Source organism: Neomonachus schauinslandi, chromosome 3, assembly GCF_002201575.2.
Source record: "Neomonachus schauinslandi chromosome 3, ASM220157v2, whole genome shotgun sequence".
NCBI lineage: Eukaryota > Metazoa > Chordata > Mammalia > Carnivora > Phocidae > Neomonachus > Neomonachus schauinslandi.
In genome coordinates this window covers 121,778,822-121,791,689 of record NC_058405.1, presented here as the reverse complement: position 1 = coordinate 121,791,689, position 12,868 = coordinate 121,778,822, and positions in this window count along the sequence as shown.

Sequence of the window (12,868 nt, the reverse complement as noted above, 5' to 3'; positions counted from 1 at the left end):
AAGCTACACAGTTAAAGGCATGTTTTGCAGATGCTACTGATGATATAACCGCAAGGAAAACATTTTGGAAGTTTATCAGATTAAAACATACCTTATAAGCATTTGCAAAATAAATACAACAGAAACACATTTTAAAGCTGATGTCAGGAGCCCCAATCAAACAGCATACACGACAGTGCGTTTTTACTACATACGGTTAGGACTTTTTGGGGGGGGGGATGGGGAGGAAAGTAGAACAGTCTGTGGCACTACAGCTGAATCCTTAAAATGATAAGCTGCATTTTTAAACAGGGTTGTACTGAGCATGGAAAAACAATACAATGGCCCAGGCCTAAGAGGAAACCTAAAACCATCCCTATAGCAAGAGACAGACAAAAGGACCATTATTTCATCATGGAGTCTCCTGCAGCTCTTTTTTTCCTCCAGTAACTCAGATGAGATGGCTGGACAACTCCCAGCAGTAACAAATCCGAGTGGGTTGTGTTACCCATCACAACCTTGTTAATGCACTAAGGGCAGGAAGGTGGAAGGCAGGCAGGTTGCTCCTGGAAGAAAGAAGAGGGGGAGAGGGGCTAAGAGGGAGAAACTCGTGTGTAGAAGAGGATCCCACCTGCCTATTGAGCCTGAATGCTTGAAATGGCCTTGGTGTAGCACCCCACACAACTGCTCAACCCCAGAGTGAAGCAGAGCCTCTGTGGGGGCAGAGAGAGAGCAGTCCCTAAGCACTGCCATTCAGAGTCACACAACATTAGCACACAGTGACCTTATCATTTGGTCCAGGCCTGTATTTATTTTTCCAAGTCCTTTGTTTCCCTGATGAAGAAACAGAGACCCTGGAAGGCTGACTGCCCAGGGGTCACACAGCTAATTAATAGCAGGCCCAAATCCAAATCTGCAAACTCCCAGCAAGGGTCCTCCTCCTCCCACTGCTCTGCCTCTCCTCTCAGAAAATGAAAGCTTTGGGCAACAGCAATCAAACAAATGAACAAACAAAAATCAACAAACCAACCCAACCTAGAGATACCAGGAGGATAGTATCTTTAAGCAGAATTTGGAGAAAGCTATAGTGAAGTTTGATAGGGTTAAATCACCTTATAAACAAGTCTCTACACACAAAAGGGGCATAGCTTACAGCCTAATTCTTCTTTAAAATGCTACTTCAGTGAACCCTGGTGTAAAGATTTGTGTTTCACCTAAAGGGCAAGCACGGAATCTGGGAAGAGGACCACAGTGTGCTTCTGCAGGGTAACTACGGAAACACAAATTTCTCTTGACGGTCATGCTTAAAACACTGCAAAATGCTGTGTAAAAAATGGTGGACAAAATTTAATAACAGATGCCTGCTAAGCACAGATATTTTCTTTGCCAAAAATCAACCAACCTTCAGGATTTGTCATTTCACAAAGACTACACACTTTATAAAACATGCCAACAGAGCTTGGCCACGGTCCCTTGGGGTGTTGTCCAGGAGCCCCACGCTTCTCTGGATCACAGACTAGCTCAGGCCCCACCATGGCGGTGAGGCTGCCCATGATCCATCACCCTGGTCATCTCCAACCCACAGCAGATCTGCTGTGCCACTGGGAAGACACATCCCACAGGACAAGGACTAAGACACACTGACTCAGGCATCTCATGCCAGACATCTTGGATGCCTACTTTGGGGAGCTCAGCTGTTTTCAGGATTGTCATATCTTCCACATCAGTGGTCTTGAGTCGAGTGAAAGAGGCTATCAGATAGCCACTATAATTTTTCTTTCCAGTTCCTGCTTTCCTCCATAAATAGCAAGTCAAGGGGAAAAGCTTAAATTTATATTCTAAGACCTATTCAAACTGTGACCTGGAGAAACTTCAAATGAGTCTACCCGAGTGCAAAAGTCACTTCAGCTGCCATTTCTTTAAATTATATACTTTTGAGGAAGAGCGAAAAGACCAGCCTCCAGACCAGCATCTGAAATTCTCTAAAGGGAGAAAACTTCCTATCATTTTCACTTAAAAGAAAATAAAATATGAGTATAGGACATTAACCTTAGAAGACCAATGACCTGAAGGCACCTAGATTTCCTTATTTTTCTACTACCATTCAACATCTAAGTTTCCCAGATACCATAAGTTCTTCCTTTTAAAATGCCCAGAAGTTACATAAAGTACCAAACTTACTTTCACTTTTTGGATTTCTCATTTACCACATAGAGTCTTTGAGGATAGGCACAACTTCTCCATGTTATGTGTTAGAATTCTGCAGTGACTACAGTGATAGATAAAATTTAACAAAGATCACCCTAGGTAAAACAGGGAGGATTTCAAAGCAAGACGAAATCTGTTTTGGCTTGCAATCACAATAGCAGCATCATAACCATGACCACCTTGTCTGAAATCACAGAATAACACTAGTATGAAAATTTTCCTCTTCTGGAGTGCCATACTGCCTATTTACACAATTCCAAGTTGAATCTGTGAGCTGAGGGCAGGGACTATGTTTATTCTTTAATACAAACAGAAGCCAGAACACAGGCTTCGCACCCACTCTGTTCTCAGTATTTGTTGACAGATTTAACTAGGCTGCAATGAACACAGATGAGCAATTTCCTCCAAATCAAGCAATTAGCCAACATTTATAGCAGTTTATAAGTTATAAGGAACATTCCTACATATTTTCATTCACAAGGAATGCCAAAAAACGCAGTTAAATCCATGTGACATCAAGCCATGAGATACTAGTGAGGAAAATGCTGCATTTCATAATACTCTTTCATGTCCACACCTGAATTAACCTTAAAAACTCTCACAATCACAAAATCTTATTATCCAGTTATCCTGAATTTGTGCACACTCCATTGGAAGGAGCCTCTCCCATCAAACAGTTTATCTGACCTCAGAGCAAAGCTTCTCCTGAAGGTGCCTCCCTTCTTTTGTCAACATCAAGCAAACCAGAACAGCAATATTTACAAGTGAAACACTGAAAAATAAGTTATACATAATTAAGGATTCCCCCCCCCCCCCAGAAAAGGGAGACATCAAAAACATACTCAACTTTAAGGGTTTGAAAAATTTTTTCCAACCAAGATTTGACTCATCTGAATAATAGCCATGTCCTCTGTATGGCTACTTTTAGAATTTACTTTCCATTAGCATCCTTTAATGTTTGCTAAAAGAAAGGAAATGTGTGGCGGCAGTGGGGGGTCTGAAGCACCTTTCAAGATAAATAATATATAGAATAGAGCAAGTCAAGAAAACAAAGCAGAATAGAGACCACAAAAGGAAACAAAGAGGCCTGCTAGATGGGGCACTGGCTGTTGGCTGGAAATTCACGGAAAACTGTTATAGAAGCTTCCTGAAAGCAAGAGCCATATCTCAACATTCTTTTAGAGCTCCCATGAGGCTGGGGAAAAACAACCCTTGATGAATACTTGAAATTCCAGTAGGTCTCTCTCCCCGCCCCACTTCCCCCCCCACCCCCCCCCACCCCCGTATAGTCGAAAAAGCCCAGGAATCAAGAGACCTAATCCCAGCCCTGGTCCTTGTGTTGTGACTGGGAACAAGTCACTGAATTTCTCTAAGGATTCAGATGATTCGTCCAGAAAAGCTGGGGGAGACAAGAGTGGCTACTGACCAGGCAATCAGAAAGCAACTGTATGATGTTATTGCCCCATTTCCACTGCTAGTATGGCATCAATGGGCTATAATTTATTCCCCAAGACACAAAGGCTCAACCATTCACTCTTCTTTATTCAAAGCCATTCCACAAACCGTACCTCTAACTCTACTGCTCTTTATACTTAGGCTTGTCGTAGGCAAAAAGACTTCCGATTTGAGTAGGACTTACTAAAAAGCATAGTAAATTTACAGCCTCAAGTAACCTGAATTTAAAAGATTTCTGGGCATGAAGTCTCAACTCAAATGTTTTCTGATGCACAAATTAAGTGGAAACTATTAGACTGAAATCACTTTCAGCCATATTTTAAATATTTTATAGGAGGATATAGAAGTTGCTTTGGGAAAAGTTTCTAAAAAAAAAACAACAAACAAAAAACCTGACTCTCCTGGGGCACCTGGCTGGCTCAGTAGGTAGAGCATGCGACTCTCGATCTTGGGGTTGTGAGTTTGAGCCACACGTTGGGTAGAGATTACTTAAAAAAAATTTTAAATCCTGACTCTCCCAAGCTGGTATTTCAAGTTACTAGAAAATTACTAATATGCAAGTTTGTTCAAAGAAGTTTTCATTTTGTGAACTACTTGACAAAAAGGAAATTTCACTTTAGGAGGAAAATATGAACAAGGTACTTCCTTCTGGCTCCAAGAGCCATTTTTTTTTATATTGTGAAGAGATCTGTTGAGCCCAACTTTTAAACACTACTTCCTCCATAAAGCCTTCCCAGGCCATGGCAGTCAACTCTACAAATCCCTCCCGGTACCTAGCAATGTACCTTATACACAAAAAAACACTAAGGACATTTTTTAAATGAATGAATAGCAGGTTGTTATGGAAGGGAACTCAATGGCAATCCTCTCACACAAGGGGTTTGGACCAGTAATTTGAGAATTGTTCTGGTACCAACCACTAGTTTCCAAATTTATGGTCAAAGTTATCTGGCCTATACACAATCAACAACTCATTTCCACAGCAGGATCTGTTCTCTTATCCAGTCTTCAGAAGCCTGCAGGGAGGTTTTATTTTGGTATTTCAAATACACATACAGAAGGGATAAGTACAATGACAGAAAAGCCAAAACCTGAAATCAATACATTCTCCTTCAAACCAGGAAGAGCTCAGATAAGGAGAAAACCAAGGGCAGCATTCCTGGCAATAAGCCTTATGAGTCCCAGGCCAATGGCTATTTACAAGACTGAGCACCAGTCTTGCAGAAAGCCCCTGGTCGCCAGAAGCTGTCTTCGGGTTGGATGCTTCTCAACCAAGCACCTACCTCCCTACCCCAACGGCAAGATGCTCCAAACGAGAAGACAAAATAACTGTGATATTATTACCACCACCACCACCATCCAGACATTCGTAGATGTTTAGATCTGAGAAAGCAAAGGCATTTGCAAGTCCACTTCAAAAGCCACCTCGGGACACCTGGGTAGCTCAGTTGATTAAGTGATCGACTCTTGGTTTCCGCTCAGGTCAAGATCTCATGGGTCCTGGGATCGCCCCAAGTTAATGAGCTCCACGCTCAGCGAGGAGTTGGCTTGAAAGAGTCTCTCCTTCTACCCCTCCCCGCACTTGCTCAAGCTCTCTCTCTAGTAAATAAACCTTTAAAAAAAAAAAAAAGCCACCTCAAAACTGCTCAAGGCCTTCTTACCCACCTGCTTCCTCCACTAGGCTGTGAGCCACTGATGGTCAGAACTTGCCCCACTCCCCACCCCAGCAGAGTATTTGTTTTGTTGCTTCAATACCAATAGATATATTGGGGAGGAACATAATTTTAATCCATCTATAATTCCCAAAGGGAATGGCTGTATCTCAAAATAGACTGCCATCCTTTAATAAATTTAAACAAATATAACAGCCTCATTTAAAATGCAAGGCCCTGAGCACTGAAGGAACTTATCCTGACTCTCCTGGGTCAGCAAGATGCAGAGAGAAACAGGGTTACAACCTGGTTTTCCAATTAAGGAAGCAGCACTGGGCTAGAGTTTGCAGTTTTTCATTCTGCACAAATTCCTAAGTGTCTGTACCAAGCAAAGAGGGACACAAAGTCAAGCATAATATGACAGAGGGGGAAGAAAACAAAGTAAAAAAACATAGGCAGGAAGCTAGGAGTTCATGCCTCCATTTTCTCTCTAAAGTAAAAATAAGGTATGAGAGGAGCAGTAAAGGTTGAAAACAGCCTTTGCAGAAGAGACGAAGGCAAGCACAAGATTACAAGGATAGCTGAACAGCTCTGACTACCCAATCCAGGTTGCAGACCAAGCAAGCCATGGCACCCAATAATGAATCTATGCAGCTGCATCCTCTGATGCTCAGCCCCAAGAACCCCCCAGAAGAGGAGAGGACTGATCAGTGACTGGGTGTCTGCAGCACAAGTGCAACAAGACTGAGAAGGGGGCCCGTGTGACATGCTGGGAGTGGTGCTCCATGGAGTCAGGACTGGACAGGAAGGGAGTGAGGCCCTGAGAGGTCTGATGGCCAGAGAAGACAGGGATGGGGTCTCAAGGAAATCAAAGAACAAACACAGACTAAGTGAATGAGGGAGCTGAGAAAGAGTCCGGTCCTTTTAAATGAATTTTTAAATTTTGGATATGGAACAATTCCAGACAATGATGAAGCCCACATGACGGCCAAAAGCATGGTTTGGTAAAGCGGAAGGCCTTCAAACGAGGGTTGCTGGAAGCAACTTGATTCCTGGTATGGGGAAGGGCCATTCAGATGCTGACTGCAGTAACAGAGGTAGCATTTGGGGTATCAGCCATCATCCTAATAGCTAGTATTAAGTGTTGACTACAGGTCAGGTAAGGAGTTTTATATACATATATCTTTTTATCCAAAAAAACCCCAAATAACCAAACCAAAACAAAACTCTAAGATATGTACGGATCCTTTTTTTTTTTTTTTTTTATAACCAAGGAAGCAGAGAAACTTAGAGAGATTAACAACTTCTGCAAAGTTACACAATACGTAAAGATGGACCTGGAACTTGAAAGCTCAGGCACCAAGTGGCTGCTTCCAAAGTCTTGAATGAACTCGGGGACAAGGGGGTAGGGAGGTGACCAGGAGAGTGCATAATACAAGCCTCAAAGACAAGGTAGCTTTTGCAGAAGGGCGAAAGTGTAGTTGTCTTCCATCCAGCCAAGGCTGGGAGAAAGCCAAGATCAACTCTGAGCCCCAGTGGCCACGAGGTCAAAAGCCCATGGAGGACCACCTAGGGTTTGAATACGAAGCTGAGTCTTTGAAGTGCTCCCACCCTCTCACACAGCCCCGTAGAGGACGTGTCTCAGGTCACAGGATGCTCCCCTGTAAGGTTTACAGCAGCAGGAGACCCAAGCCCCGATCCTCCCCATGGCAGTTATCCCCACAACAGCCACACAGATGACATTTCCTTCTTTCCCCTTCTTCCTTTCTGTGAAGCTTTCCACTTGTACTGTACAACAGAGCGATGAACTCCCAGCTTACACACACCAACTTCTTGATATCTAGCAACTACAACTCCCTGAAGAAAGCTAGAAGGCATTCCATAAACAAAACAGCTTTGTGCAAGTTATTCCCCCTTTCGTGGGCTCATCTGTCTAACAGGGATACTGCTCTCTCTCTTGCTTGACTGGACAATCAGGCCTCTTCCACCTGCAGGAGCTAGAATTTTACAGGCAAACTTTATTTCTGGTTCCTAAGACCACTGTCATCACAGTAGCTGATAAGCCATCACCCCAGATGAAAAAAGAGCCCCTGGCCGGAGTCTCGGGCATGGGTGATAAGCCTTTACAGGAAAAGGAGAAGAGACCTTGAAGACATGTCAGAAAGTCCATTTTTCAGAAACTGTTAAAAGGCACTCAATCAATCAATGCCAACTGAATGGAGTCTGGTATTATAAATCTAAAGAAATTAAATTTTTTAAATTGCACGGCATCTGGCCTCAAAGTAAAAAAAGGTCAGACAACTTCAAAGATGCCCCATGAAAGGCAGCTATTCATTACACAAAGATCTCTTGCTTCTGTAGCTGACAGATGGATCTTTCACTTAAACCCATGGAACAGAAGACATCAAAATCCCTCCTCCACTTCTGTCAGTGACTTGCTAGGATGCTCTGAACAAGGTGATAACCCCCCGCCCCCCAGGTCCTGATTTCATTAGGATGAGAGTCCCCAATACCTGGTGTCGTTTCTCACAACTCCCCCAGGTGACTGAAATGTGCACTCAGCAACACCCATTTCACACTAACTCTATACCAGGCCCTGCTCTAAGCACTTAGCCCACATATATTTAATCCTCACAACCACCCTCTGCAGAAGGTACTATAATATCTCCATCCTACAAAGACAGAGAGGCTAGTGATTTGCCAGGGTCACATAGCTCATGGGAGCAGAGCCAGGTTCCCCATCCCAGTAGTTTTGCTCCAGAGCCTAACAACACAGTCCCTATCTTATACCTGCTTTTTTGGCTAAAAATGAGACAGACGAGCTCCCAGGGACCTGGTGAGGTCGTCAAACAGACAAAACTGCTTAATAGGGGAGGAAAAAAAAAATCATCTTTGGCCACACACACACACACCCCCCCTCTACCCACAGAGCAGCATCCCATGTCTCAAATCTATCCTGAAACAGAGAATCTGCCTCTATGGACAGACACCTACTGTGTACTTGCTCAAGTTCTGCTAGGCCTCTAGGAGTTATTTCAAACACCAGTGTTGTCAATACTGGTGACCTGGAGGGGTCATGCAACAAAATGCAAGCTCGCTGTTGAATTCATGAGCTTACAGAAGACCACCACTGGAAGTTGGGCCATATGACCAACGAGGAAGAGTGTCTGGGACAGAGACCGCAGTCTCACATGGGCAATGCTTCCCCTGTTCCTAACACCCCAGAAATTAGGAACAGTGTTATTCAAGAGGAGCTCAAAACCCACGCCCTAGCTCACTGAATGAACTGCATGAAGCCCGTTAAAAGGTGATGAGATGGGGCAAGGAATGGCCTGGTGTCCAGGCTTTCTTTCTCTGGGCAGTTTTACACAGTCCAATAGATATAATAAGGTTTTAACCTTGGATATCAAGTTCTAAAATAAAACTAGGGTATCGCCTGCCATGGTAACGCAATGAAGAGCTAAATGAAATTCATACAAGTCACACAGCATCATCTCTCCCATAGCTAAAGCAAATAATATCAACAGACAGAGCACTGTATACCTTTACCTGAAATTTGTAAGGGAAACCATTTTGGCCATAAACACATGGTTGCAGTAAGCAGTCTTAAAGGGGACTGCTACAGGGGCCCATTAAGAAAGGTAACCTGGAAATGGCGGATGGTCGTATTTTTTAAATTCACTCCAAGAGCCCCAAAATGGGGGAAGGTCAGAGCCAAGATAAAAGACAATCCATGCTAGGAAGCAGAAGCCAAATATGTTGACTTTTTTTTTTTTTTTTTAAATGTTAACTAATTTGATCTCAGAGTGAGAGGAGAGAGCTACAAGGGTGCCATCCAAGACAGGAGTCTGGGAGCTTTTAGGTGTCATGGACTGCTTCAGCAATCCAGAGGATCATCCTCTCAGTGTTTCTGAAGGATTCTGACGAAGAAAATACTTACAAAGAAAATCAATTGTGTTGAAACACAGATATAAAAATATTTAAGCAGCAAAACCGTGAGAATAGTAAATGTGTGCTTCTTAACGCACATAACAAGACAGAGTAGCAGGTGTAAGAGCTACTGCAGTTTTCTAAGCAATGATGAGCGTAAGTGATAGTTTAAACCATCTCCCACAGTGCAGTACACAAATGTGATTTCTACTTGCCAAAGCCACAGGTGCTGACAATATGTGATGCTGCCCATCTTCACGACTGAAGAAAAAGCCACTTTCTGGTTGGAGATTGTGAAAACAAAGATGTGATTTTTCTCCCCCACCCACCCACGTTCACAGATGCCCTGAAGTACATCCAAGGACCCCAAGGACTAGAGACTCTGACCCAAAGAATCAGTCAGACTCAATGGGGTAATTACTCAGACTTGCTAAGTGTTCTGCTAATAGCCCAGGGGCTTCTAGAGACCCAGTAGTGCAGTTTTCTCCCACTTACAGAACCACTGAAATTCAGAAAATTAGACGGTCATTTACTGACTGGCACACATTAGCAAGACTGGGTATTCCAATATGCACCACTCCTAGCAATTAAATGCCAAGTCCCATGATTAGTTTTCATAGTGATCTATAAAAGTTCTATCTAACAAGAAAGTCCATCACCACCAAATTACTAGCCCACCCATAATAACTAGCCTGTCATTGCAAGAGAAAGACCTGTGGCAATTTACACTATGAGACGACAGACAAAACCAGGAAAGCTGGGTTGAATATATGGGACAAGTGTATTTTATTATGGTTCTGTTTTCTTGGACGCTCTCCTTATCCCTTTTAAAGTGTTTAACATCCAGGAGTTATATAGTCTTCCAATTAACTGGATCAGGCTTCCTAGTTAAGGGTGGTACCCGAGGCTCCCCCACCCCCACCGCCTCATACAGTCAGGCCACTCCCCAGCTGCGTGCCCTAAACCAGGGGATGCCCATATGAAGATAAATATAATTTAGAGTCCAAAATACATGGACTTACATTGGGCCACTGCCAATTTCTCATGGATCCCGGGTAACTGAGACGGTTTTTGTTTTCATGGTCAGGACCTACAACAACAGCTGCAGGAGTGTAATACTTTTTCTAGACTAATAAAGTTACCTAAGTCTGGCTCGCAGTTTCAGCCATGGCAGCCGCTCAACTTCCCAGAAAGATGCAAGTAGTCACAGGAGAGCGGGGAGGGTAGTGCCGAACTAAACTGGTGGCGTTCAAACCCGACCCAACCGCAAATAACACTCTGGCTAAACTGTGAATTACAGAATAATTCCTATGCGTGGAGATTACAAACGTTATTTCCTGGAGTCCCATAAAATTTCATCAAATCTATGAAGTTCAAGCTCTACGCTTGAAGTGAGGTGACATGCCACATACGAACATCTCACTTTTCTTCTCTAAAACCCAGTGAAAGGTTCAATTAAAGCCCTTAGTGGGCGCCTGGGTGGCTCAGATGGTTAAGCGTCTGCCTTCGGCTCAGGTCATGATCCCAGGGTCCTGGGATCGAGTCCCGCATCGGGCTCCCTGCTCCTTGGGAGCCTGCTTCTCCCTCTGCCTCTCTCTCTCTGTCTCTCATGAATAAATAAATAAAATCTTTAAAAAAAAAATAAAATAAATAATAAAAATAAATAAATAAATAAATAAATAAAAAGCCCTTAGTAACTCTGCAGTGAAACTTTTGACCGTGGATTCTGTCACCACTTCTCGGAACACATACAAACAGTATGAAAGAGATCTCAGACCAAAGGAATAAAATCGGTATTGTGAAGTGGCATAGAAACCACACACACACATCCCTACAAATACACGTAGATCATTTTTCTTTCTAGTTGGGGGGAGGCCGTGTGGGAGGGGGAGATGCTACAGTCTCCAAACCTAGAAGGTTCCTTGTACTTGTAGCAGTTACAAAGTTATTTCCTCAATATAAGTGTGTGGTCCCTTTAAGGAAAAACATCCCAGTTAGAACCCAGTGAAAAACAGGAACACATGTTTCTTGAACGACACTGAATTAGAAACAGTGGATGTGAAATTGTTCTAGATATAATGAAGATGCTGCACAGATGTACTAAGTTTTCATGATCTCAGTGAAGCATCTTTCCACTACAGCAAAATATGGGAGTCTACAACAGAGCTGGATATAAAATAAATTCTTTAAATGTCTGGTCCTTGTTTTTATGCAAACTTCCCGAGCCAACTCCCTCTGCCTTCTCACAAACCTAATAAAACACATATTTCTGTGTACTGATAATTCACTGAAAACCACAAAGCCATCCATCTCCAACGGAGACTCAGGATTCCTTACAATTATCTCCTCTTATCAATACTGCACATGTTACAAATAGAAGACCTTTGCTCCACAAATGCAACCAAACACCATGAAAACCACAGCACAAGTGGAGACAAAAGCATCCTTTGGCTGAAGCTGTGAAGTTTTCCCCGCTGTGAGGGGTCTTGTCTCGTCCTCACAAGGAGGAGACAGAACTCTAATCGTCCTCTTTGACCAATAAAGAAGTTGAGACAGAGAGACCCAGCAGCCTGCCACAGGCCACCATCAACTCGGAACACTGACTCCACTTCTTGTCTCTCGGAGGAAAGAACACTAAGAACCTTGTCCTGAGAAGCCTAAGCCTTGGATCCCAAGCTCGAATGATGTACAAGACCAGGCTCTATCACACAGCACGGGGCCTCTAAAGACAGCATTATGACAAAACTCCAATGAAATTGGGATAATCTGGTTTTATTTAAAACTATTATCACCATGTATTCCTAAACATCTATACTTACACTTCTGAAAGAGAAGCTGAATGCAATCATTGCCAACATCCAATGCCAAACCAGTCAATCTCAGCTCTCTTCTCTGCACCCTTGTCCTTGGAAAAATGATGTGAATACCCACTTCATCTGCCACCTCCACGCAGGCAGCTCACAAATAGGTTTCCCCCATTGTTTTACCCATGCTGCAGTTTTAGTACTTTGTTTCCAGCTTGCTGACATCAACCCTGGCAACACAAACCCTACATGTCCAAAACTAAACTCGCCTTCCTCTTCCCCAGAACTCCAACACCCCCTCGCCAGCGTGGGTTCTGGGTTCCTGTTGACAGCAACCCTGCTCACCTCCCCATTCAGTCCACCAACCCCAGGCCTCTACATCTTCATGGCCTGCTTCCAGATCTGATAAGTAGCCAAGAGAATGACTAAGTCTCACCAGTTCCAGCTCCTCTCCACTCCCTCCCACCATTCTGGGGAGGGAATCACCATCCCCTCACTGGACCACCGGAAGGGCCTGCAGCCTGATTTCTCTAACTTCAGGCCAGTTAAAGCGCATCAAAATCACCTCTAGGGCTTGTGAAGCCAGACTGCTGAGCCCCACACCCCACCTGATTTTTAGGCCTGGTTTGAAGCAGAGACTTATTTCTAGTAAGTCAACTGATGAGGACTCCACTCTTCAGGGTCCAATGCCTAAGAATCATGGTTTCTGACTCTCCTCAATCCCTCTCCACCTGCCATCAATTCTTCCAGAATTTTTTCTTCATGGACCAACAAAAGCCTTTTTAAATCTGAAAATGTAGGCCTCCGGAAAAGGGCGTCGGGGGGGGGGGGGGGGGGGGT